The sequence below is a fragment of the Musca autumnalis genome, unplaced genomic scaffold, assembly GCF_047663935.1.
Source record: "Musca autumnalis isolate F117 unplaced genomic scaffold, ASM4766393v1 scaffold_4, whole genome shotgun sequence".
In the NCBI taxonomy this organism is placed as follows: Eukaryota; Metazoa; Arthropoda; class Insecta; order Diptera; family Muscidae; genus Musca; species Musca autumnalis.
In genome coordinates, this window is record NW_027411977.1 from 40168121 (window position 1) to 40195355 (window position 27235).

Consider the following 27235-nt stretch of genomic DNA (forward strand, 5'->3'; position numbering starts at 1 on the left):
TCAAAGTTTTAACAAGCGTTTTTCATACAATTATGTTTACAATTCTGCCGGTATTAAGCCCTTATCTGTGTACTCATTGCAGCTAGTTAAAAATTATACCAATAGGCTTCTTAGTCATTCTAACTCTTTAGTCCAGAGTTCTATTAGAGACCAAGCTAATTTTAACTGGTCGAACACCAATTACATTTCCAATTAAATAATAGATTAAGTATAGGTTAGGTTTAGTATTAAGAGAAAATAAAATGAGACAAGCTCTCAAAATATGAAAGGGCCGGGAGCAAGCTCGATTTAAACATATTTACACATTTTATTATGTGCTACACAAATTATTATATAAGTCTGAAACTGATTATTTGCAACAAGTATTGTTATTAAATCAACACATACTTGGTTTAAGTTGTCTTTATATATTGTATTTATTCGAACTTCGTATGATTTTAAAATGAAGACTCAATAAATTTTGAATTGAATTGAATTGGGGGTGAAAAATTCTTTTTGGCGATGAATGTCGATAAAGATAATGTGATGAACCCGGAAGGACAGTTCTGCCACAAAGCCACAAACTTTTCAGCTTCTTTGAATCGTTTCATTCTCACCACCAAAACAAAACCACAAACTTTTCAATGTAAAAAGATGAAAACTGTACGATTGCTGAAATGTACTTCGGCTATGCTTTGCCGAGTTGTTTCATTCAGCACATTAACAAAAAGAATTTTTGGCAAACGTTTCCCGTGCGTTATGGTCTAGGACACACTCAGGCATACTCACATGTGATTGCTTAACAACCCTATAAACTAACATCAACATACCACAGTGAATATTTTATCAACCACTAAACGTTTTTGATTTATTCCCATGTGTTTAGTACTATTTAGTTTTCTATCTGCTATTGTGTAGAGTTGGGCAATCTAGTTCCCGGAGCGAATCGATCTTTCTACTTCCTTTTCCCAAAAGGAACTAGTTCCTTAAAGTAGTTCCATAGTTCCAAATAGTTCTGACATCGATATAGTTCAACGAATCTTTCTCTTTTATCGATCTTTTCGTTCCAAATAGTTCCGAGACCGAGATAGTTCCACGAATCTTTCTCTTTCGTCGCCCTTTTTGTTTTTTTTTTGTTCCAAATAGTTCCGACACCGAAATGTTTTCATTGTTTGGTGGATGAATTGACATAAAAATAAATAAATTGCAGCGAACAAACAACAACAGCGAAAGATCGACGTAGGCGTTAAATTGAAGGAACGTGAAAAACGAAAGGAACTATATGAACTAAAGGAACTATATAAACGCAAGAGCTGGATAAAGTTCCAATAGTTCCTTGTCCTGAATAGTTCCTTGGAACTAGTTCGTTCCGGAACTACACAACTCTACTATTGTGGAGTTGAGTACTTTTTGCTTTTCGTTTTGTTCGCACTCACGAATGTAAACAAAACGAAACTAAACAGCGAACTCCGCCAGCGTGGGTTATGTTTCGTTTTGTATTGTTCCTATGAAAAATACGAAACAAAACGATTGGGAATGTTATTTTAAATATTTTTACTTAATAATGGTCACTGAAGAAGGTAGGTGGTTGTCGTAGGTGAAGATATCACAATAGTCGCTAATACAACTTTTATTTTTTTTGCGATTTTAATAATAATGACGAATGATTGGGGACCTTCCAAAAGCAAAGTCTGACTATGAAAGTAGAAAATCGCATCTTTACAATGATGCAAAGTAGGATAGCGTAGGAGGCCAAATAACGGAGGTCGTAATTTTGATCGGATCGTCACGAAATTGGGGCTTAGTGGGGGTCCTACAGAGGAAAAAGCCTATTGATTTTGGTGATGGTGGGATAATATTCAGGGGTCGGAATGGGCAAAAAACTTATTTGGAGAAAAAGTCAACGTTTTATTTCAAAGCGAAAATATCCGCTTCTTTAAGGGGTATATCAAAAGCAAAACCTGTTGATGAAAGTAGAAAATCTTTACAATGATGCAAAGGCAATAGTTGGTAATACATCTCAACACGCTACAGGTCGCAATTTTAATGGGGGCCCAACAGAGGAAGAAACCTATTGACTTTGATAATTGTCGGGGTCTTAATGAAAAAAGACTTATTTGAAGAGGTATATCGAAATCAAAACCTGGCAAGGAATGTAGAAGATATCACCTTTACAATGATGTAAAGTAGGTGGTCAAACAACAGAGAAATCGCAGTAGTCGGTAATGCATCCCTTATTCCATTTTTGTGCAATCCACTACATGTCGGAATTTTGATCGGATCCTCACGAAATTTTGGTGATGGTGACGGGTCGCAATGGGCAAAAACGTGTGTGCAGAAAATACAAAGTTTTATTGTTGTATTCCAAATGGAAAAGGAAAATATAACCTGTACATTGATGCAAAGTAGGTTGGCGTAGGTGGTCAAAGAGCGGAGAAATCGCAATAGTCAGTAATGCACCCCATTTTTCCATTTTTGTAATGCAGCTACAGAGAGGAAGAAGTACATTGAGTTGGGTGATGGTCGAATAATATTCAGGGGTCGGAATGAGCAAAAAATTTATGTTAAAACAAGTAAGAAAACGTTAAGTTCGGCCGGACCGAACTTTTTATACCCTCCACCAAAATTACATTGAAAGAGAATAGAATAATTAGTTTCCTTTCATCTACGAAAGTACTTAGATCCGCCTAACTACCAAATTTCAATCATTTTGGTGGGATAATGAAGCTAAAACTTTCAAAATACCAAATATCAGGAGGTTCCGTTCTATGGGGGCTATATGAATGCGTGGACCTATACCAACAAATTTCAGGTGGAAAGTTCTATACACATAACTAGACATCGGATTTTTGCATGTTTTTTATTTCTCATCCGATTGGACTCAAATTTTGGATCTAGGCGTTTTAAGGGTCAATTTTTCGATATTTGGGGTCATATCAAAAACATGCAAAAAATATGCAAAAAATATGCAAAATATATGCAAAAAATATGCCAAAAAATATGCAAAATATGCAAAAAATATGCAAAATATGCAAAAAATATGCAAAATATGCAAAAAATATGCAAAATATGCAAAAAATATGCAGAATATGCAAAAAATATGCAAAATATGCAAACAGTTTTTGGCCGAAAATCGTCATAAAAGTCGTAAAATTGTCAATTAATGTTAGAAAAATCGTCAAAAATCTTCAAAATGTTCTAAATTAAGATAGTTGGCCGTTTAACGTTGATTTTTTAGCAGATTATTGTGTTATCGAGACCTCTTACGACAGTGTGGTGTTGGGTATAAAAGTATGGTATTGTAATACAATTTTTTTATTATTAAACCATGCAAAAATATAAAATTTGATAAAATATCAAACGTTCTATGTAAAATTTAATATTTTCTTTGTTATAATTTGTAGCGTTGGGCTGGTTATTGTTCAAAGGGAACAAATCGATGTCGGATTTTTTAAGGCGCCAACCGCATAAAGTTTTTAGTTTGGTCAGACTGTCAAAGTTTGAGCACAATTGGAATATGTTAACATGTGCCACTAGGGCCTCTACATTATGAAAATCTCGATTTTTGGCTATTTAGCGATTTCGGCGACCTATTTCTCTGGAATGATTGAAGCTTTTTGTCCATATTAAGCATTCAATTAAAGGCCATTCTGTTCTTAACATTTTTCGCTCAACAACAAAATATAAGTATATATAATAAATCTAATACTAAATAGGTATTACAGAATTCGAGATAATAAAGCCAATGTCCTGAAACACGTGACTAGGTACGCCTTTGTGCAAAAATGGAGACTATTAAAAAAACATTTTCTTCATTTTTATCAATTTTTGGAATGAAAACAAATGTCTTTTACATGTTGTTCTAAATTAAATTTATTCGAGAGTCAGACATCATGTGGTTTTGGAGATATCTGGGTACAGCTGACTACTTGAAGAACGCTCTGCTATGTAGTTCGCAACTTTCAAGTTGTTTACCATCATTTGCGCCTCCTGGAAATTCGGAGTTAATGTTTAATCTCTTGAACAACAAGAATTATGCCAGACCTTTTTCCAGGATTTTCGGCAGATGCTCTTTTGGAAGTTTGGATCGAATATTTCTGAAGAAATTTTAATCTTTGCTTTGTTAAGATTTTTGTCGCCTTCTGGCTCTTTACGGCGTTTTGCACCTTTGGATCAAACAATGCCAGGTCAGCAAGTTCAGGACTAAGATACCACAGATTATTAATTTTGTTGTTATTTCCTTTTTCAGAAATTTGTGTGTCAATGTTTTCATATTTCAATACATTTTCAATGAGGTCTAGGTCTGAAGAACCATCTGCCCCGAAAACAATCAAGCGTGGCTTCAAGAAAATCGTAACTGTGCAATTGTCATTGGTGCTGGACCCCTGTAAGGTGAATAGGAACGTTACTAGTATCATTATGGCTAAAGTAGAAGCTATCGGAGAGGATCCCTACAAATATAAGATCTCTAGAAGCTTTATCCGTGGACAGCGGAGAATAAACCGTGAAAAATAAACGCAACAGCTTTAAGGAACGAGGCTATTTGTGCACTGGCATGGAAAACTATTACCAGATATTCTCAAAACAGGGAAGAAAAAACGGGTTGCTGTCCTGGTATCACATGGGGGTAAAGAACAACCCCTAGGTGTTCCTGAAACTGATAGTAGCTCATGGGAGAAACAAGAACTAGCAGTGTACAAATGCCTAGAAAAATGGGGTCTCACCAGCTCGAGCAGACTAGTTCGAGAGCTTCTGTACCACCGTACAAACTTGTTAGAAAATTGTTGAGAGGGATTTTTGACTGCAAGTTTGGAAGCACATCCAACATATTCAAGCAATTTCTATAAGAATAGTCTGCGATTGACAAATCCAAGGTCGAAGTAGGCGAGAGTGTTTTAAAACTACTGCCCAGCCCACTTCCCAAGAACAAGAGGCCGTAGAAGCACCTTGCGTTTAAATCGTTCGAGAATGGACGCCCCCAGAATGTTTTTTCTATTTTATTTATTTATTTGGTATCCCACACGGCAACAACTGAGTGTTATAAGTGAGAGTTTGGGTTATTGATTTTACAAAAAGTATAATGAACAAGATAATGTTTATATAGATATAATATAGGATATATTGGGTAAACATTATCAATAGGTTAAAAAGAAATAAAGGCAATAGATTGAGTTTAATACAAAAAATAGTGAAAACCATATTCAGAAATATTTTTAGGTCCAAAACAAGACCTAAACCGCATTGAAGATTTACTTAATACGAAAGGCATTCACAAACCAATATCAGAATAAATAAGTCCTGAACTTATTGGTCTGGCATTGTTTGATCTGATAGTACAAAACACCGTAAAGATCCAAAAGACGACAAAAATCTTAACAAAACAAAGACAGAAATTTCTCTAGAAATAATCGATCCAAACTTACAAAAATCAACTGCCGAAATTCCTAGAAAAAGGTTTACCAGTCATAATTACAAGGTATGCTTAATTGTTGTTCGAGAGATTAAACCCAATTTCTTGAAAAGAGAATGCAACTTGACCACAGAACATCAATTACCAGGAGGAGTAAAGGATGGTAAATAACTTAAAAATTGTGAGGGACATAGCAAGGAGTCGAGTTCATCACCAAGTTGTCATCTGTATCCAGATGGCTCCAAATCCACATTATGTCAGTCCCTTATGTAAATTTAAATATGTATGAACAAAATGTAAGCGTTTGTCATTGAAGCCATACAATGAATGTACAAATGTCCATCTTTGTAAAAACGAATCTTCGGCTTTCCTTTTTCACTTGCAAACATCATCGGTCATTAAGCTCGACTCCAACGAGAAATGAATTAAAATTAATATTAAAATAGATCTTCGCCCTAATAGGCAACATTTTCAAATGAAGTAAAATATATTCGTTTTCATTCGCAAAAATTTGTTAATATAGGAAGAAAAAAGTTTTTTTTTTTTTTTAAATAGACTCAATTTTTGCCCTAAGGCCTTTTTCGGGACATGGGGTTTATTATCTCGAATTCAGTAACACTTACATACGTACTTTGTTGTTCAGCAAGAAATGTTAAGAACATAATAGCTTTTAATTAAATGCGTAATACGGGCAAGTAGCTTTAACCGTTCCACATATATGGACCGTCGAAGTCGCCAAATAGCAAAAAAATATAGATTTTCATAATTTATATAAATATAGATTTTCATAACCACGTTTTAACATATTCGAATTGTGCTCAAACTTTGGCAATCTTAAAATCTAACAATACTAAAAGGTTTAGGCAGCTCCCGGCTAAAAATCCGAGATCTATTTGGTCCTTTGAGTTAAAACCAAAAACGAAAATATTGAATTTTACATAAAACGTTTGATATTTTATCAAATTTTATATTTTTACATAGCTTAATAATAAAAAAATGGTATTACGATACCATATTTTTATACCCTACACCACACTGTCGTAAATGGTCTCCATAACATAATAATCTGCTGAAAAAATCGACTTTATACGGCCAACAGTCTTAGTTTAGAACACTGTTATGTATTTTTTGATGGTTTTTACAACTTTAAATCACAATTTTACGACTTTTATGACGATTTTCGGCCAAAATCTGTTTGCATATTTTGCATATTTTTTGCATATTCTGCATATTTTTTGCATATTTTGCATATTTTTTGCATATTTTTTGCATATTTTGCATATTTTTGGCATATTTTGCATATTTTTGGCATATTTTGTGCATATGCAAAATATGCAAATATGCAAAATAAATACGAAATATGACCCTGCCAATGAATTTAGTTTTCTTTGAAACGAATTTTGGTCCAATCAGAATCTTCGTATCTTTAATATTAAAAAATATGCAAATATGCAAAATCCGATGTCTACACATAACGATAACTAAATACCAAATTTCAGCCATTTTGGTAGATAATGAAGGTAAAACCTTAAAAATACCGAAAATAGAGAGGTACCGTCAAAACGTGGACCGATATATCCCATTTTCAATACCAACCATCCTGCAAGTAATAAAAACTTATGTACCAAATATTGACTATCTTTAAAATTGCGAGCTGTATCTTGATTTCAACATGGTGGAGGGTATAAAAATCAAAGTTTAATTCTTATGCGAATATCTTCGCTTCTACCAGGGGTATTCCAACGACAAAGCCTGTCAATGGAAGAAGAAAAGATCACATTTATAAGGATGCTACTTTTAATTTTTTTTATTTGAGTTGTACTGACGATGCACTTAAATGCATTTCAACAAAATTGACCTGTATTAATGAAGACATTCTGAGCAAAGGCGCTAGGCTATCCCAATTTTAATATTTTGAATTTTACCAGTCAAAAACTAGGGTTTCACATAGGGTGAACCCTACGTGAAGGGTTTCACATAGTCGGTCCCGTCCCGACAATTGCCTGGGCTCAATTGTTTTTTTTTTTGTGATTTTATAACGATTTTCAACTTAAAACGAGCATTGCTATATTTTTTTCCTTCCTTAAAAGGGGAGATTATGTCTTTCGAACAAGCCATAACTGTTTAAAATGGGTTAACAAATGACTAACAAAAAATAGACCCATCTCCATAACTTTTGGTATAGCTAGCACGAGGAAAGCATTTTCCTGATCAGTTACAATCATCGTACAAAGCCGAATGAGCTTTGCGGGGATAGCAAATGGCCGACATGGCTTGGAATACCTTAGAACGTAAGGGACTGTCTAATGCTGCTCTATAATCGACAAATAGATGGCAAGTGTCGATCTACATCCCATCTGCATTGAATACGACACACAAAAGGCTGTCTCCTTTTCTCAAATCTCTTTTGGTATTAAACTCGTCGGAGAGGTTCTTTCATATGTTAACGGAGAATCTAGTAATAGTTAATGTTATCTAACAAAACCGAATCAGTTTGGCGAGGATACCAAATTCAGACATGGATTGGAATACCTTTGAACGTAGGGGACTGTCGAAGGCTGCTTTATATTCGACTAAACGGTGGTAGGTGTTGATGTGCATCTCTTGGGTCTTCTCCAGGATTTGCCGCAGGGTAAATATCTGGTCAATGGAGGACTTGCCAATTATTTCTTTGGCCATAGGCTTTAATCGTTCTCACAAGTATATCCCTGACATTATATTTTAAGCAATAGAGATCATACTTTTGTCCCCACAGTTAGAGTACACAGCCTTACTTCTTTTCCTGTGGACCGAACACAGTATTCTCAGGTTCCAATTGTGGGGTACGCGTTCTTTCTGCCATACGGTGCTAACTATCTGATGCATACACCTTATACATGATCGTGTCACCTCCGGTTTTGAAGTCATTGGCTCTTGCGCACAGTGGTCGCTGCCATTGGCCAAAATTAAAAAATGGAAGTCTAATTTTTGGTACCAAATGTGTTCATATCTACTCCTAACATGTTAAATTTCTCTAAAATAAATTTGTTATGGATTACTTCTTACTGTACTCTTTGAGAATGACACAAAAAAAGAGAAAATTTAACAGGTTGTATTTCGAGGTGAATTCAGTGCAAAAGTTGGGTGAAAGTTAAATATCAATATCAAACTAAATGAACTCTATATTGACCAAACTTAATTCGAATATTGAAAAACAATGTATTAACTTAATCTTTATGCAGTTTTGTGTTTGTTAATTTTTGGGATTAATTATTGAAAACGTGTGTTGACTGAAGGACTTTTGTAATGTCATTTCTTCAGTATAATTAAATTTCATGTAAAGTTTTAATTATGTTCCCCCTCTTTCCCCCCAACGAAATTTTTTTAAAAGATCAGTAGAAGACTAAGGATTATATTTTTCAAACTATCAGCTGCAACTTTCCGCAACTTTGGAACTGGTTCCCAAAATACTAAGGGTACTTCTCAGGGTGTTTTTGTAATTTTTTCAAATGTGCAGGTGATATATTTCAGCTTTTTAAATATATAGAAGAGGCATTGTGCGGTTCAGTTATATGAAGGATACGTCAAAATGTGGTCCTCAATGTAAAATTTGAAAAATTCAGCCATTTTGATTGATTATTACGGCAAGAACCCTTAAAATACCGAATATTGGGGACAAAATCAAAGGGTGGACCTACATTAATCGACAATTTTCTCGGGGTAGCCTACATCCAGGAAAGATTAAGTGGCATTTCGGCCATTTCGATGTAATAACTTATATAAAACCCTCAAAATTCCAAAAATCGGGCGATACAATTACATGGGGACCCTATCAAAACGTGGACTCAGTTCAAGAAATGTTTCAAGAAGGTTTTCTGACACTAGGGAATACCGATAGCCAAATTTTAGACAATTTCATTGAAAGATGTGGTTAAGACCCCCAAAATGCCTGAAATCAGGGGGCACCGTTCTATGGGGGCTATAACTAACCTTAGATTGATATCTGCTCAGGAAGTATTTTTGGCCGTTCTTCCCATACAAGTTCGACCACAGTGCTGCGGCCTTATTATTCCTCATCCGGTTTATTGCTGTCTTTACCACATTTTGGCCGGGAGTTATAGATTCAATATCATCGGCTGCAATTGGATATGTGGTATCTTCTTATCTTCCCAATACTTCTCTCGTGTGCTATGCGTTGCTTCTGATTGTTGAGTAGCCTTATATGCCGTATTTTTCTTTTGGGTAGCAGCACGAGACTCCAGGGTTCCTTGATAGAGGTCTCTGGTATCCAAAAACGTATTTTGCGTCTGTTTGCTTGGAGTGGCCAATACTGTGTAGGTACGCTATCGAACCGAGGAGTGCTTTGATTAAGCAATAGGGCCAGTTGATATGAGACAAGTCTCCCTGGTCCCTTCGGGGATGTTTTGGGAACATATGTTATGATATCTCTTGTGAGTCCAACTTCTGTGTTGGGTCTGTTCTTACTTTATTTGCTTCAAGGTGGTAGGTGTTCCGAGTCTATGTTTGCTCCTAGGAACGATCTTACATCGTACACGCTCAATGAGTGTCTTTCATCTATCACAACATGATGTATTTGATTTCTTGTGTTTGGGTTTGGAGGCAGTCAGTGGCCTTATGAATGTCGAGATGCTTAAATCTGGTACTGCTACTACCATTTTTTGCATGGGCTCTTAAAATTTATCTTTGATCGCTTCGTCCTTGTTTTCAGTGGGAGCATGAGCGCTGATGTTAAAAAATTTAGCTTTTATCCGTTTATAGCAAATCTTCCATTCACTGGGGTAAAGCTGAAGAACAGATGTTTTAACCTCCGACCAACTTCAAATCCACAAGCAAACTCATGCTTTATGTTATGACATCTAAAATACAATGTGTCACCTTTAGGTGTTGTGAAGCCTCTCCCAATCCGTCGAATTTCCTATATGGCAGTAATACCCTTGTACTTTTCAAGTACATCAATCAGCCAATGCGTAAACTGCACTTCTATAAGGAGTGCGAACCATTCCATGTGCAGATTCGCAGATGATGGTCCTCAAAACGTTTGCGGGGGTCGTCAACATTGGAGGAGTTTGTTTTTCACATTTTCGTACGGGAAAATGTGCCTCATCGAGATAATGGTTTTAGAGACCCCAAGTATGTTTGGACGAAATCCGTTTCAGAAAATTTGGAGTCGATTTAGCAATGTCCGTCCGTCCGTCAGTCTGTAAGGAGCGCACGATAACTCTCGACTGGATTAACCGATTTGGTCCAAAATTTCGCTTTCGCAATATTTTGTCCAAACTAAGTTTAAGTTCGAAGGTGGACCAGATCGGCCAACTCCCTCGGGTACCTCCCCCACAAAAGTTCCGATTTTTTTCGCAAACATTATGTCCACAATAACTCTCGAAGAGACATCGTAAGAATTCTACAATACATAGATAAAGATCGAATATGGACTATATCGGTTCACTCCTTGGGGTAGCTCCCACACAAAATTTCGGAAATGTGCAGTTTAAGACCTCCCATCCAATCCTTTTGATTTTTGTTGTAAAAATTACGACGGTTCAAGTGTTTTCATGGACAAGTCCATACATCATCAGAAAATGATCTGAAAGCTGCAAAAACGCGCTATGGCGCCATGTGTTGTGGATTGTGCGCGCGGTAAGTCTCGAACGGATAAATCGATTCCATCCAAACTTAATATTTTGGCCATAGTTAAATCAGGTACTCAGATGGGCTTCATCGGTCCTCACCTTTGGGTACCTCCACCACAAATGTTCAAAACTTTTCGCTAAAATGATGCGCACGATAACTCTCAAAGGCAGCAACCGACATAGATCAGGTTACAAAATGCACTATATATGTCAACTCCTTCGGATACCTCCCACACCAAATTTTGGAAAAGTGCAGGTTAGTACCTCCTCTTGAATCGTTTTGATTTTTCTTGCAACAGGTTTCACACAAGGCCCCTATTACGACGGTACAAGATTTTTCAGTGGCTTGTCCATACTTCTTGAGAAAATGACCTGAAAACTGTAAAAAAACCCCTACGGCCAGCATGTGTAGTGGTTGGTGCGCCCGACATCTCCCTAACCAAATATTGCGTTGGTCCACACTTTGCATGTCGTAATATTCCTTCGAATATTAGATGAAATTCGAAGATAATGTTTATAGCTCCACTCCTTTTGGTACCTCCCCCACAAAAGTTCGAAAAGAAAATATCGTTAAAATGGTAACCGCAATATCTCATAAACGGAGCAACCGATTAGTTCCAAACTTTGGATCACGAAATATTTTGCCCAAAATTAGTTGATTTTCAAAAGTGGGCCCTATCGGTCCATTCATTAGAGTACCACCCACACAAATGATCAACATTTTTGTTTAAGTGCGGCTAAGGGTCTGTGAGAGAATCCTTTGGAAATTTTTACCGAAGGTACTCCTAGTAGTCCTGTTTACAGCGATATGATGAGATGTTTTTCGTGGACAAGTCCATGTTCGTGGACAAGTCCAATGGTCAGTCCATACCTTTAGGTACCTTTCACGCAAAACTTATGAAATTCTAAAGACCCCCTAAATACACAAATTTTTGGGGAAATATGTGTTTCAATTCAGGGCATACCTCTATCGGCACAGACGACTGATACTTTTATATTTGTTCTTAGATTTTTTCATGATATGGAGGGGTGGCTTACTAGCCCTACCCAAGTTTTAAACATTCTTATGGTTGAACGCGAGGCACATATTAGCTAACTACCTTTAACGGGTGTTAAAGACAGCTTAGCACCACGGGGAGGTCAGTGTCCACTTGAGATGATAGAAGGATCAAGATAGGTCCAGGAATTTGCCATGTTAAAGCCGGTCAGGGCCGTTGCTTGGCATCTTGCATCCCCTAGGTCACCCATCCGGGTCATTGTCGAAAGCAATATGGAGCACAACTTTATAGCGTTGTAATAAACACGACAGAGGCTATTAAAAACATTAGTGCTGGTGGCATATAAAGGCATGGCCCTTAATATGGGGACATTTCATGACTCATATCTGAGGATGAATTGGCTTCTCCAAGCAAATAAATATATAATGTTATAGTCATGATCACAACGACTCCCCGGTATAAAACTTGCAATACGATCCTAGGATGGTGCTTAAATTGCATTAAATGGCAAAATGTTGAAACTTTGCGGAGGAGGTACCTCAAATAAAGGACCGACATGGTCCATAGTGCATTTGGAGCTAATTTTGGGGGGCATTGTTTTCGATGATTAACCAAAAGCCCAGAAAACCCTATAGTGACCAACCAAAATGGCGGGTTGGAAAGACATATTGGTGGGTCACTATAGGTTTTTAGGGGTTTTGGGTCATTATGACCAGAAGGCATGGCATTGCCCACTAACAAATTATATATTTGAAATCGGAAATCTCAAGGACTATTTTCGATGAAAATGGCAAAGTAATCATCGAAGCTGTTAGTTCACTACCTATACAGGTGATGGAGGTAAAACCTCAGGTGAAACCAAATATAGCTAGCTCAGTATTCACTACAGATAAATGATATGGGCAGATCGCCAATATAAGTTTTAATTTATTTTGTTCCTTTATTTAGTCATTTCCCCTTTTACCTTTTACGAAAATACTTTGTAAATTATAAAATCCATCGTAAACTATTCGATTTTTGTTACTAATAAAGACATGTCGTGAATGGCACAAAATGAGATTGAATCGAAAAAAAAAAACACATACATACATATGTCACGGCTATGTAACCTTTGCCATTTCACATAATCCCTAAATTACACTCGTCCTAAATACGTTTTAAATCTACTTTCAATGCAATGTGGCCAATAATTCAAGTTTCCCGAACACACATGTAGTCACACTCACAAACATAAATCACATCAGTTAGTCAAATGTACAAACGTGTGACCGACCAGTTAGTTAGTCAGCAATCCAGTGGGTTGGTAGTGGGTGGAATTGTAATTCAATTAGCTTTTCTCTCCCGTTCACAAAAAGAAATCATTTCCTTTGTGGCGCCATAAGAATTTGGTTCTGTTCTACCTACCTCCATTTTGCTTACATATGCACATGACTGAATTCTTACATTTTACACGCACACACATAGATACCTACAACATACAGGAAAAAGGACATCACACAGAAACGGAATTCATTTTAAGTGTCGCATTTAAATTCCATGTTCTATTCAAAGTTTAAGTTGAGTTGTTGGCAGTACGTGCCATTTAACTTGAACGGACTTGTACAGTACTGAAAGAACAGCAACAACAACAACTACAGAGAAGAAGAAGCAGAAGCAGATCAGATGGTATGAAAACCTGAAATTCATTCAATTCAATACCTGAGAAATATGAAATTCCAAGCACATATTCTCAAGTGACCCCGAAACAATTTACAACAACCTACATCGAGTACATGGCGATACGCACACACTCACCTATACACACCGCTTGCCTGGGCAATAACTATGAAGGATGTTTCAACAAAATGAAAATGGACGAAAAAATAAAAACGAAAAATCGTAGATGGTTTCAATAAATGAATGAATTTCCTTGGCAGCTTCATGACCAATTTTAAAATATTCCATTCTATAGAGTATTTATGATGTTGAGAACGTTAGGGTGGAACGGAAAACAATTTAAACTATTTATGGAGATTTCTTTATATAATAAATAAATTTAAATAATAAATTTGGGATACCACCGTGGGGCAATGGTTAGTTAGTATGTCTGCCAAACATGAAGAACGTCGCCAGTTCGGCTTCTGTTTTCGCTCTGTTATTGTACTGTGATCGACACATCGTTCGGACTCGTCTATAACAATGAGGTCAGACATCACTCAGCTAGCCGCAGATATGGTCCCAGTCTCTCTTGTCCCTTCTGCAATGTTCGTTAGAAAGAGTTTTTGCAGACTTGGAAGGACATATGGAATATTGCATTGAAGGTAGCTAATACCAAATTTGATTCATTCTGGATCCACCAAAATATTCAATCCACATCATGGCATCGTAAATTGTAATGGCTTGTGGTGGTAGGCACTTCCAAAGAACTTTTTTCCTCTTTCCATTACCACGCAATACTCCGCACACACAGTCACATTCAAATGGATGCAATCATAAATTACGGTTTTATGTATTTCTTCACTCATTCTCAGGAAAAGGCACACACACATACACACTTATATTTGGAGTGGGTACGTAAATAACGAAATGTAAATTTAAAGTTATAAAACGTTTTTCCCTTTTTCTTATGTGGCTTTCGAAGCAATTTTATACAATCCTGGTTGTGTCCGATTGCCTCCATAAATATGCATTCAAACATATGTAAAGAATTTAACCAATGACAAAATTAAGTAGAAATAGCAGGGATTTGCGGAGAAAGAGAATTTTCGTTAAAAGTATAAATGGGAACTAGAGTTCATTCGAGAGCTATCGTGTGCCACAGCAAGCTAGATCGATGGACGGATGGGGCATAATTCAATCCATATTGTCTGAAATTAATTTGATCCAAACCATTATGAAATTCTTCGATTATCGATAAATTTCTTATAGGAAATTTTTTGATTATCGAAAAATTTCTTATAGGACGTTTTTCGATTATCGATCAATTTCTTATAGGAAATTTTTCGATTATCGATCAATTTCTTATAGGAAATATTTCGATTATCGACAAAATTTCTTACAACAAATTTTTCGATTATCGACAAAATTTCTTATAGGAAATTTTTCGATTATTATCGACAAAATTTCTTACAGCAAATTTTTCGATTATCGACAAAATTTCTTATAGGAAATTTTTCGATTATCGATCAATTTATTGTAAGAAATGTTTCGGTTATCGAAAAATTTATTATAGGAAGTTTTTCGATTATCGATCAATTTATTGTAAGAAATTTTTCGATTATCGATAATTTTCATATCGGAAATTTTTCGATTATCGATAAATTTCATATAGGAAATTTTTCGACTATCGATAATTTTCATATCGGAAATTTTTCGATTATCGATAAATTTCATATAGGAAATTCTTCGATTATCGATAAATTTCTTATAGGAAATTCTTCGATTATCGATAAATTTCTTATAGGAAATTTTTCGATTATCGATAAATTTCTTATAGGAAATTTTTCGATTATCGATAAATTTCTTATAGGAAATTTTTCGATTATCGATAAATTTCTTATAGGAAATTTTTCGATTATCGATAAATTTCTTATAGGAAATTTTTCGATTATCGATAAATTTCTTATAGGAAATTTTTCGATTATCGATAAATTTCTTATAGGAAATTTTTCGATTATCGATAAATTTCTTATAGGAAATTTTTCGATTATCGATAAATTTCTTATAGGATTTTTTTCGATTATCGATAAATTTCTTATAGAAATTTTTTGATTATCGATAAATTTCTTATAGAAATTTTTTGATTATCGATAAATTTCTTAGAGGAGATTTTTTGATTATCGACAACATTTCTTAGAGGAAATTTTTTGATTATCGACAAAATTTCTTAGAGGAGATTTTTTGATTATCGACAACATTTCTTAGAGGAAATTTTTTGATTATCGACAAAATTTCTTAGTGGAAATTTTTCGATAATCGACAAAATTTCTTATAGGAAATTTTTCGATAATCGACAAAATTTCTTATAGGAAATTTTTCTATAATCGACAAAATTTTTTTTAGGACATGTTTCGATAATCGAAAAATTTCCTATAAGAAATTTATCGATAATCGAAAAATTTCCTATAAGAAATTTATCGATAATCGAAAAATTTCCTATAAGAAATTTATCGATAATCGACAAAATTTCCTATAAGAAATTTATCGATAATCGACAAAATTTCCTATAAGAAATTTATCGATAATCGACAAAATTTCCTATAAGAAATTTATCGATAATCGAAAAATTTCCTATAAGAAATTTATCGATAATCGACTAAATTTCCTATAAGAAATTTATCGATAATCGACAAAATTTCCTATAAGAAATGTATCGATAATCGACAAAATTTCCTATAAGAAATTTATCGATAATCGAAAAATTTCCTATAAGAAATTTATCGATAATCGAAAAATTTCCTATAAGAAATTTATCGATAATCGAAAAATTTCCTATAAGAAATTTATCGATAATCGAAAAATTTCCTATAAGAAATTTATCGATAATCGAAAAATTTCCTATAAGAAATTTATCGATAATCGAAAAATTTCCTATAAGAAATTTATCGATAATCGAAAAATTTCCTATAAGAAATTTATCGATAATCGAAAAATTTCCTATAAGAAATTTATCGATAATCGAAAAATTTCCTATAAGAAATTTATCGATAATCGAAAAATTTCCTATAAGAAATTTATAGATAATCGAAAATTTTCCTATAAGAAATTTATCGATAATCGAAAATTTTCCTATAAGAATTTTATCGATGATCGAAAAACGTCCTATAAAAAATTTATAGATAACCGAAAAATTTCCTATAAGAAATTTATAGATAAGCGAAAAATTTCCTATAAGAAATTTATCGATAATCGAAAAATTTCCTATAAGAAATTTATCGATAATCGAAAATTTTCCTATAAGAAATTTATCGATAATCGAAATATTTCCTATATGAAATTTATAGATAACCGAGAATTGTTTATAAGAAATTTATAGATAATCGAGAAATTTTATAAAGGAAGTTTTTCGATTATAGACAAAGTTTCTTATAGGAAATATTTCGATTTTATCGACAAAATTTCTTATAGGAAATTTTTCGATTATCGACAAAATTTCTCATGTCCCAAGACGGTAGCACATGTGGGGAACAGACAAAGAACCCTTGTTGACCACAAATAACTTGAGCGTACCTCAGCCGTGGAGAAAACATCCATTTTGTTTCAGGGTCCTTACATACCATATGCCGATTCGTCTATCGAACGTTTGTGGATGTCCTTTAAATTAGTGGTGCGTATTATAATTCTAATTTTAAATATTACTTTTAATTTCGAAATTTGGTTGGATAATTCGAACGCTGTGACATTCCCAATCCAGGCGCTCGTTTTATCCCATTTAGTTGCCAAGTTTGGATTTTGCCAAGCATTTTATTTTTGCATTTAATTCTTAAATATAAGTACATATTTTCATATACATATTCGTATATTTTTATTCCCCCCACGTCATTGAAATCATTTTCTCCAGCGACCTTCGTATATAAATCAGAGCAGTACCATAACCAGACCATATTTATAGCATATGTTTTGGGATTTTGATTCATATCTTCGTTTTCTTTTCGGTACCTTCATATATGAGTAATGTATGAATGTAAGTGTATTTGTGTGTGTATCTGTGTGCATTCCAGTATATTATTCATTTCCTGCTATGGTTTCGGTATCAGATTCTGTGATCACGTCAAGAAAATAATATGGATGATGATGAAGATGATGATGACGGGCTGGTATTTCCACAAAACCATTCCTCAGTTGGTTTCATATTTAATTGGTTTTCCTTTCATATCTGGTCGTCGTCGTCGTTGTTGTTGGTATTATTATAATTTGTTTTTCATACACCGAGGAAATTGTGTGTATGTAAAAGAATTCTGCAATATCAGTATGTGTGCGATGAAACCTCAGTATGTGAAAGTGTCAGTTGGGGTTATGTGGATGGATACTTATTGGGAAGTATATAATTATAACAAACCATGTCTGTAATTCAAAATGTCCCGTGTGGTACCACATGTTCGGCCGGCTTGACATTCGGGCTTTCTTTGGTTTGTTTCCCAATTTAAAATTATTCTTTGTCAGAGAAAAATGTTCACACATATTTTTGTATAAAAATTTCTTAATGTTTTCATCATAACAACAATGCTCACATAATATATGTATGTATATGTTTGCGTGTGTGTGTGCAGATTTGTATACCATATAAAATATATAACAATATGTTTCTCCAATATAGTCCCTATGCGGTTTATGGTTACGTCTGAGTACTTTTAATTTAAAGAAATTGTTTTTATTTGACACCAAGTGGGAGCCATTGCTGCTGCCGTTGCTACTGACGCTGTCGTTCGTTGGTTGGTTCATTGGGGATTGAATGGTTTCGAATGAACTTTGATAATTTGCCCAAACATATGTGAAGAATTTTTCTGTTGAAAAAATGAACCAATGAGTGTGGTTGTCTTGTTTTTTGCTTTGGTTCCAAGGGAGGACTATTGCCATGGAATTTAATATTGAGAAAATAATTTTAGTACTTCATTTTCCAAAAAAATGCTCAGCAATAAATGTTGACAAATTAATAGGCAGAGGGTGAATCCGGATTGCAAAAAAAAAAAAACATATAACAAACAAATAGTCGGGACAAGACATAAGATACCCTACACCGTTGCCACTGATAGGAAGTTGGGAGTGATGTAGGGGATGAAAAATACTAAGGCATGGTTTTGACCGGCTTTAAAATGGCAAAGACCAGAACTTAACTTGGCCTCTCTTTCATCTTTAGTGGACACTGACCATGCAGTTGTTGTTGCAGCAGTGTTTTTATTTTTTTGTTTGTAAGTTAATTTTCTCCTTAATTTGGCTCTGGGACTATCTCCAGCCACAGATCTACTGGAGTTAGTTGAGTAGGTTTGGTATGACAGTTGAACAGGTGCAGCGTATCGAGGGGGCCTGTGTCATATGCTGGACAGATGTTTTGCACGGTGTCATCAATCCTTGCCCTATAAAAATTCAGACGGATGCACTATGCCGAGCGTAGTTGAGACAAAACTACACTGGTTCGTCGTGATAGCCGACGCTTCTCAGCCGCGATGGATGGGCGATGTTCTCCAAGGACCGCATTCACACGATGGTTGTTTATAGCATGTGCGACTGCATCCATGTGACTGCTATTTAAAACTGTTTGATAGACTTGTTGATCTAGGGATTATCTCTTGTAACGTTGGACCTTTCTTTCTTGATTATGAAGATCCTGGGTGGGGGAGTCCTATCCACCATATGGTGATTTGGATGGGTCTCACGGTAACACCCGAGCAAGAACTGTAACGAAAGCATGCCACTGTGGTGCTGTAGTGGAAGAATCTTTAACAGGTTTGAATATTTTTCCATCTCGTTGCACTTATATTCGGCGACCATAATATGTGGTCAACAAGGTTTCTTTATCTGCACCCCAATTGCTGCTGGCTAGGGACTTGAAGTCCTCAACTTGTCGCAGATATCTGTGGCATGCGCGAATGTGACCCCTAGATTTTTTGGGAAGTTTGTGGTGGGAATTCTACTACCATCGACCATGACATTCAAATTTGTTCTCACCTCTGACGTCCGTGTGGTGAACAGAGCGGCCTTAGATTTAGTGGAGTTCAGTCAAATAAGAGTTCACCCTTTCACAAATGACATCTGGTAGGTACCTGATGCCAAGATCGTTCAATCATTCGCATACATTACGATCTCAATGCCTACTGGAGGTGGGCGGAGTTGAAGTTTTTCGGAGATATCATCCACCTTGGGGAACTCCCTGTTTCACTCGACGAGACTTGTACTTCTTGTTCCTAAAATCCACATACGTCTGGCGTCCACACATATAATTGATTACACTATGCAACACTAAAAATGCAAACAACTTCTAGTATGAATTTTTTAAAAGTACATATTTAGACTACAAAAACCCTAGTAGGGTTTTGTCCTGTCAGATCCAGTTCGGATTTTATGGCCTCATCTAAACCGGGCTAAATCTACACTTTTTTGCATTTATCAGGCCTTTATCTCAGAAACGAATAGGAATTTGGCCTTGCTGTCTTTAGCAATATTGTAGCTCTAAGCTAGTAGAACTTACCTGTTGAACAGACCACCTAAGAAAAACTTCATCTAGGGCGTCAAAATCTATAAAATATAGAAAATTTTACATAATTGCTGAAATTCTGGTCAGTATCGGCTAAGCTATTGGGAGTTGAACCAAGTAACATTTTGCAAAAATCTTCCAAATAAAGTTCTCAACAATTCATAGGAACATTCTCAAACTGTAAAATGCTTACTTCATGTTGTTTCAGCGGTATTTTCCATCATATCTTTTACAACACGTATTTCATACACAGTTTACACCAACAGTTTATTCTCGCATTTCGGTTGTTGAAATTGTAATTGTTGTTGCCGGTTGTGTTCTAAGAGGCTGACAAGTTTTCTGATTTTACCTTCAATAATAGCCACTTTTACGAATCAACATTATCTGCTGTGTAACTCATTCCGCTTGCTGTTATCGGGTGATATGAAGTTTGGCACAATCTATTAGCTGGTGAGCAGTTTTTTCAACATTTTGTAAAGTATTTTTTTGCACTTTTCACAAAATTACTGGAATAAATACACAAACACCCACACCATAAAATAAAAATAAACAAACGTCTGCACTGTTCTAACGAACCTGTGGAAATCAGTTGACAAACATTAATCGATATCACCATCAAACCGATATCGATTACTGAACAGGCATTCACTGGTGAATAATACCACATTGCTGTTAATGAATAACAAACGCACCTTATTATCGACCTCGCCTGAAGAAACAGTGGGTACACCAAAAAAATATTTATCGCGTCGCAATATGTCCGTTAACAATCAACAAGATGTATTCTCGTGGAATAGACTATGCGAAGTTCTAGATGATAAACTTAAAGATGTGGCAAAGAAGGAAGATGTTACTGCGTTGAGAGGAGAAATCCAAGAACTAAAAGAAGAAAATGCGAAGTTGAAGGATGATATTATGAAGCTTTCTAATCGTCTGGAATTATTAGATCGTAAATCCCGTTCTACCAATATTGTTGTGAGGGGTCTCTTATGTGGCAATCCACACATGGCGAAGAATAATTTTCTGGATATATGTAAAAAAGAGGTGAAAGCCGAAATTAATATACCTCATGTCAGATTAATGCCATCGGGGAAATCGGTTATGTTCACCTTAGACACACACAGCCAAGTACAAGCAATTTTATCAGCGAAGTCAAAATTAAGAGACCAACAAATTTATGTCCAGAGAGACTACACCCCTGACGAGCAGAATACGCGTTACAACCTTAGACAAATAGCAAAGAATATATCGAAGAAAAATGAAGTAAAAGTTCGTCTCGGCGAATTTTGCATTTACGTCAACGATAAAAAGTACAGATGGGCTAATGGCAAACTTTTCGCAGAATCCGAGTATGACGCCAAGTCATTAACTGATATTATAGCAGATTGCGGTTGTCAATATGAAGTCTTACATAAAACCAATCATAAATACTCTAACATTAATAATGAATCGCAATAGCAATTCCATACATGCCATTTAGTATCCTACAATGTTGCAAATCTTGAAAATTCTTTAAAGTTTGGTCATTTCATTACATACATAAATAAATTTGATATTTTTTTCCTATATGAAACTCACGTAGTGAGGAATAAACAATTTAAATTTTCAGCATATTTTGAAAACTATTGTATACAGTGGGTAGATGCAGAAAAAGTACATAGAGCTGGTCGTGCTAGGGGAGGTTGCCTGTATGGGTTTAAAAAGGATTTAAAAAATAAATACAACCTCAAATTTATAAACATGTATGATTATACGTTACTCTCTGCTAAGTTCAATGGCACAATAATTTATTTTATTCCTGTCTATCTCAATTGTACAAATTGGAAAAATGATGCAGAAAAGTTCGAAAAGTTTCTACAGAATCTAAGCCCCTTAAACTTTTGTATAATTGGAGATTTGAACGCGCGTATGGGCGAAGAACAAGTTCTAGATCAAAATATGTTAAGCAATTATCCCCATATAAATGAAATTAGACACTCAAAGGATAAAATAATAAATTATAAAGGGAGAAAACTTTTGAATATATTTGAAGATGTCGGTGGTATCATTGTTAATGGAAGATCTGTAGGAGATGAAAATGGAGAGTTTAGCTTTTGTGGAGTTATGGGTAACTCAGTCATAGACTACTGCATCTGCTCTCTTAACTTTTTAAAACATATTACCAAGTTTATTATTGAATCAGAACCATTTTCAGATCACATGCCTTTATGCCTCAACTTGAAGATCCCATTGTGTTTTAGCAGCAACAGTTCTCAGAACAATTTTGAAAAATTATTTTGGAAAAATCACTATAAAGACCAGTATAAGCATAATATGTATTCCCTTTTTTGTAACCAAACGATAGAGAATGTCTCAGCAGTGGATAATATGATCGACTTGATAACTGACAGAATAAGAAATGCAAATATAAAACATCATAAAAAGAAGTTTTTTGAACCAAAACAAAACTGGTTCGATTGGCAATGCTATCGCCTTAGATCTCTTATGCGCAAACATTTGAAAGATTATAGGAAAAACCACTGTGTTTCAAATAGAATCAGATATTATACATCAAGAGCAAATTTCCAGTCATTATGTGAACAAAAAAAGTTGACATATTTAAACAATAATTTGAAAAAGTTAGATTCTGTGAACTGCAGCAAGGACTGGTGGCACCTCGCAAATTCTCTTAAGAATCCCAACTATGTAACTAATGGTGGCCTATGTGCTGATGATTTTTTGCCGCATTTTGGAACTCTTTTGCTCGAGAGTGATGGTACTCAGAAAATGAATTGGTGTATTCCGTACTGGTTAGATGCCTTTTTAGACTCTCCAATTGAAATCTGTGAATTAACTACTGTCCTAAGAAATTTGAAATTAAATAAATCTCCCGGTGAGGACGGAATTCCTTACGAATTCTATATATATGCTCCTGAATGTGTTCATAACTATATCCTTAAACTCTTCAATAAAATATTCCTCCATGAACAAATACCAATTTCATTCAAACGATCACTAATTATTCCCTTATATAAAAAGGGGGACCCTAGTATTGTGACAAACTACAGAGGTCTTTCACTAATAAATACCATATGTAAAATCTTTACAAATATTCTGCTAAATAGATTAACACACTGGGTTACCAGGAACAATGTCCTAAATGAATTTCAAGCCGGTTTTAGGAAAGAGTATTCGACGGTCGATAACATCTTCAATTTGACCAATATTGTTTCCCTAAATAATCTTAAGAATAGCCGTACATATGCTTTCTTCGTAGACTTTTCTTCTGCTTTTGACTTGATCCCAAGAAATAGTTTGTTTTTCAAATTATCTAGTATGGGTGTGTCATCGAAGTTTGTTAGAATTTTACAATCCTTGTATCAAAAAACCGACAGCAGAATTTGGGATGGCAATACTTATTCTTCCTGTTTTCCTGTAGAGTCTGGTGTGAGACAAGGTTGCATACTCAGCCCTTTACTATTTTCTCTATATTTAAACGATCTACCTGGCGTACTCCCAGGCGGCATTACCATTGCAAATACAACGATTAAAATATTATTATATGCGGATGACATTGTCATATTGTCAAGTACTCCACATGAGCTACAGGAGATGATTGACTCCCTACGAGAGTATTGCATACTTTGGAGTTTAAAAGTAAATCTCTCAAAATCAAAAATAATCGTTTTTCGCAAAGGCGCTAGAATATCTAGGGATTTGAATTGGCATTTTGGTGACGAAGTTATAGAAATTGTTAACAATTATAAATACCTTGGAATAGATTTAACATACAATATGTCATTTACCAAGCATATAAAACAAAAACTATCTACATCTAAAATAGCAATAAACTCGACATGGTCCAAGTATCTTGCTCACAATAAAATTTCACGAGCAAATAAGTTAAAAATTTTTGAGGCATGCTCGAAGTCCATAATGCTATATGCTGCTCAGGTTTGGGGTTACAAAAGATACGACGAAGTGGATAAACTATTTCGTTTCTTTATTAAAAGAATACTACATTTGCCTGAAAATACTCCTAATTATACAGTCTATATTGAAACAGGTTGGAATACATTGTTTGTTTCTTCGCTTAAACTGCATTTTGCATATATAAACAAAGTATTGAGGCTCAGTTCGCAAAGATTACCGAGAATATTGGCAAAGGAAGTTATAGATAAAAAAATTAGTTGGGCAAGAGAATGGTCCAATCTTTGCTCTAGTCTACAATATTCTTCTCCATCTAACGATAACCCAATTTGTTACTATTCAAAAGATATTTTAGATTTACTGATTATTAAGGAGCGCGAAGATTTCTGCACACATGCTTCTAACTCTCAGCATCATGACTTGTACAGTGAACTGAGTTACAACGTACCGCCATTATATACAGACAATTTATCACCAAGAGCGACCAGTTTAATTATAAAAGCAAGATGTGGATTGCTAAATCTGAATGCAAGAACCTTTAGAAATGATATAAATATTTTATGTTCTCTATGCAACTTAAATGAGCCCGAAAATACATTACATTTCATTGGTATTTGTCCAGTGTATAGAGAATTCAGATATGCATATTTTGGTAAAAGTACACTTAACTTAAGCGAAGTTTGTGGTATCCTAAATGGCTTAAATTATGGTTTGTTATACAAGTATCTAGAAACGTGTATTAAATATAGAAGTTTACTTATAAATGATTTTAATTATTAAGTTATTTTAAATGTATATTTGTAAAATTTAAAGTTAAAATGGCTTACAGCATTATGCTAGCCAAATATAGATTGAAAATTTATATTATAAAATACTATGTTCAACATGTTAAGAATAAATCTATTAATAAATAATAATAATAAAATAATATTCTCGCATTTCGGATTTCACTACATTATTGACATTTTTATTAAATCGTCGTTGAAAAATTTACTGAAAACAACGGCATAGAGGCATTTTACAACAATGACATGTTCTGAAGAGTTGTGTATTACATTCCAGGGAATAATTTTCCAAAAGAAAATATTCAGAAAAAGTTAACGGTTTTGGAGATACGGTGCCAAATGTATAAAAAATGTGGAATTTTTGAAATTTGAGGCAATAAATGTAGTTTTTCGAGTTCATTGTTCCTCCAAATATTTTACTCTTGTCCTTATCTACAAATTTTCTTCAGAGGTCAGAAGAAGATTCGCATTGGTTTCAGAGATATAGCCCCGAATTTCTTTAAAAACTTAATATTTAACGATGTTTAGATGGGGCCATAAAATCCGAGCTGGATCTGACACAACAAAACCCAAGTAGGGTTTCTTGTCGTTTGGGTCTGGACTTTCAAAAAATCCTCAGTTCGAATTGTTTGCACGAGATCACCTTAAAAATGTTGCACAGTGTTATCCAACGTTCCAAAATTGACCGGTGGGTTGTCTGTTCGATATCCTCAAAAAGAGTGGAGTGCTTGAGAGTATCTGAAGTTACTTATCGTGGCCCCTCTTTCATCTAAAGTGAACATTGACACTGTCCAGCGCAACCATCACTATTCTGCCACACGGCTTGCTCTGTTTGATTCCTCGACAAATATGTGTGGAGATGATGAGCAGCGCTGTTGTCGTGCTGTGCTGCTTACGGATACCATGCTGATGATCGGCTACTGGATAGCTATTTCTGACGGTGGGGAGAACTAAAGCCTCAACGGTCTTTGCTACGGGCGACGAAAGTGAAATCGCTCTCTGTTCGATTCACCTTTGCTGCCATCCTTCCCTGGCTTAAGTAGCGGGACCACCCTGCCCATTTTCCAGGGCAGAACTTTAGTAAGATACTCTTCTACCGGCGCATCCAGCTGTTTCAGCATTACCGTGAAGATTCCATCATGGCCCAACGCTTTGGATGATTAAAATAACGTGCGCACCTCTTCGGATCAGTCAGCGTAGCGTTGCCAAACGTGACTGAGGTCCTTCTTACCAGAGTTCGAAAGTGACTTGACCGTTACCCACAATTCACATATTCGGGCTCCAATGTTGCAACTTTTCAGATGATTTAACCACTTGTTCCGCCGTTGCCCACAATTCACATATTCGGGCTCCAATGTTGCAACTTTTCAGGTGATTTAACCACTTGTTCCGCTTATGCTCACCGACCAACCTGTTAACTTCTAGTGTCAGCTCCCTGACTTCGGGGTCACTGGGGTTGGCACGACGAAGATCATCATGATCATTTGCTAATCTCGTCGCCTCTGCTAGGATGTTTGGTCTCACTTCCAGTTTTCAACCAGCAGTTGTATGGCGTGCGGCTGCATTAGTGATCATGTCTCGGTACGTCATTTCTGCTCTCCGAATATCAGAAGGGTTGGGCAGAGCTCTGATGCGGCCTTGGGGAACTCCCCGTTTCACTCTACGGGCCTTGGACTTCTTGTTCATGAATTCCATGTACGACTGACGTCCACACATATAAATAGCTTGGCCCACGTTTCAAACTTTACCGGAGGGTTGTCCGTTCGATATTCTCAAACAGTGTGATGTGCTTGACAGTATCAAAAGCTTTTGTTAAGCCAAGCGCCACTATCACTGTGGCTTGCTCGCCTCGAGCCCTCGTCTAATATGTGTAGATATGGAGTGTAGCGCTATTGTCGTGCTGTACTGCTTACAGAATCCATGCTGATGATCGGCAACTGGATAGATATTTCTGACGCTGGGGAGGACTAAAGCCTCAAGGGTCTTAGCTACGGGTGACAAAATTGAAATCGGTTTCTACGATTCACCTTTGCTGGCATAATTGCCTGACTTATGTAGCGGGACCACCCTGTCCATTTTCCAGACCTCGGGAACAATAAGAGTGGCTAGCGACAAGTTGAGAACTTTAGTAAGATACCCTTCTCCCGCCTGTTTAAGCATTACCATGCAGTTTTCATTAGGGCCCAACGCTTTGGATGATTTAGCGTTTCTGATGACATTCGCAACATCATCCATTGTCAACTGTGGTGGTTCCTCCTCGGCAGGAAGAGATATGATGCGACGTAATACTCTTCTCTTCGCCCTGTCAATCGCGGGGTGCTCGACAAACTGTTGATTGAAATAACTTGCGCGCC

General features: G+C 35.6%; 1 protein-coding gene across 2 annotated transcripts in view; it reads right to left on the reverse strand.

Annotated features, from left to right (window-relative positions):
- Positions 1–27235, reverse strand: part of LOC141400824 (uncharacterized) — a 531740-nt gene that overhangs the window by 129293 nt on the left and 375212 nt on the right. The gene's annotated exons all lie outside the window — the stretch shown is intronic.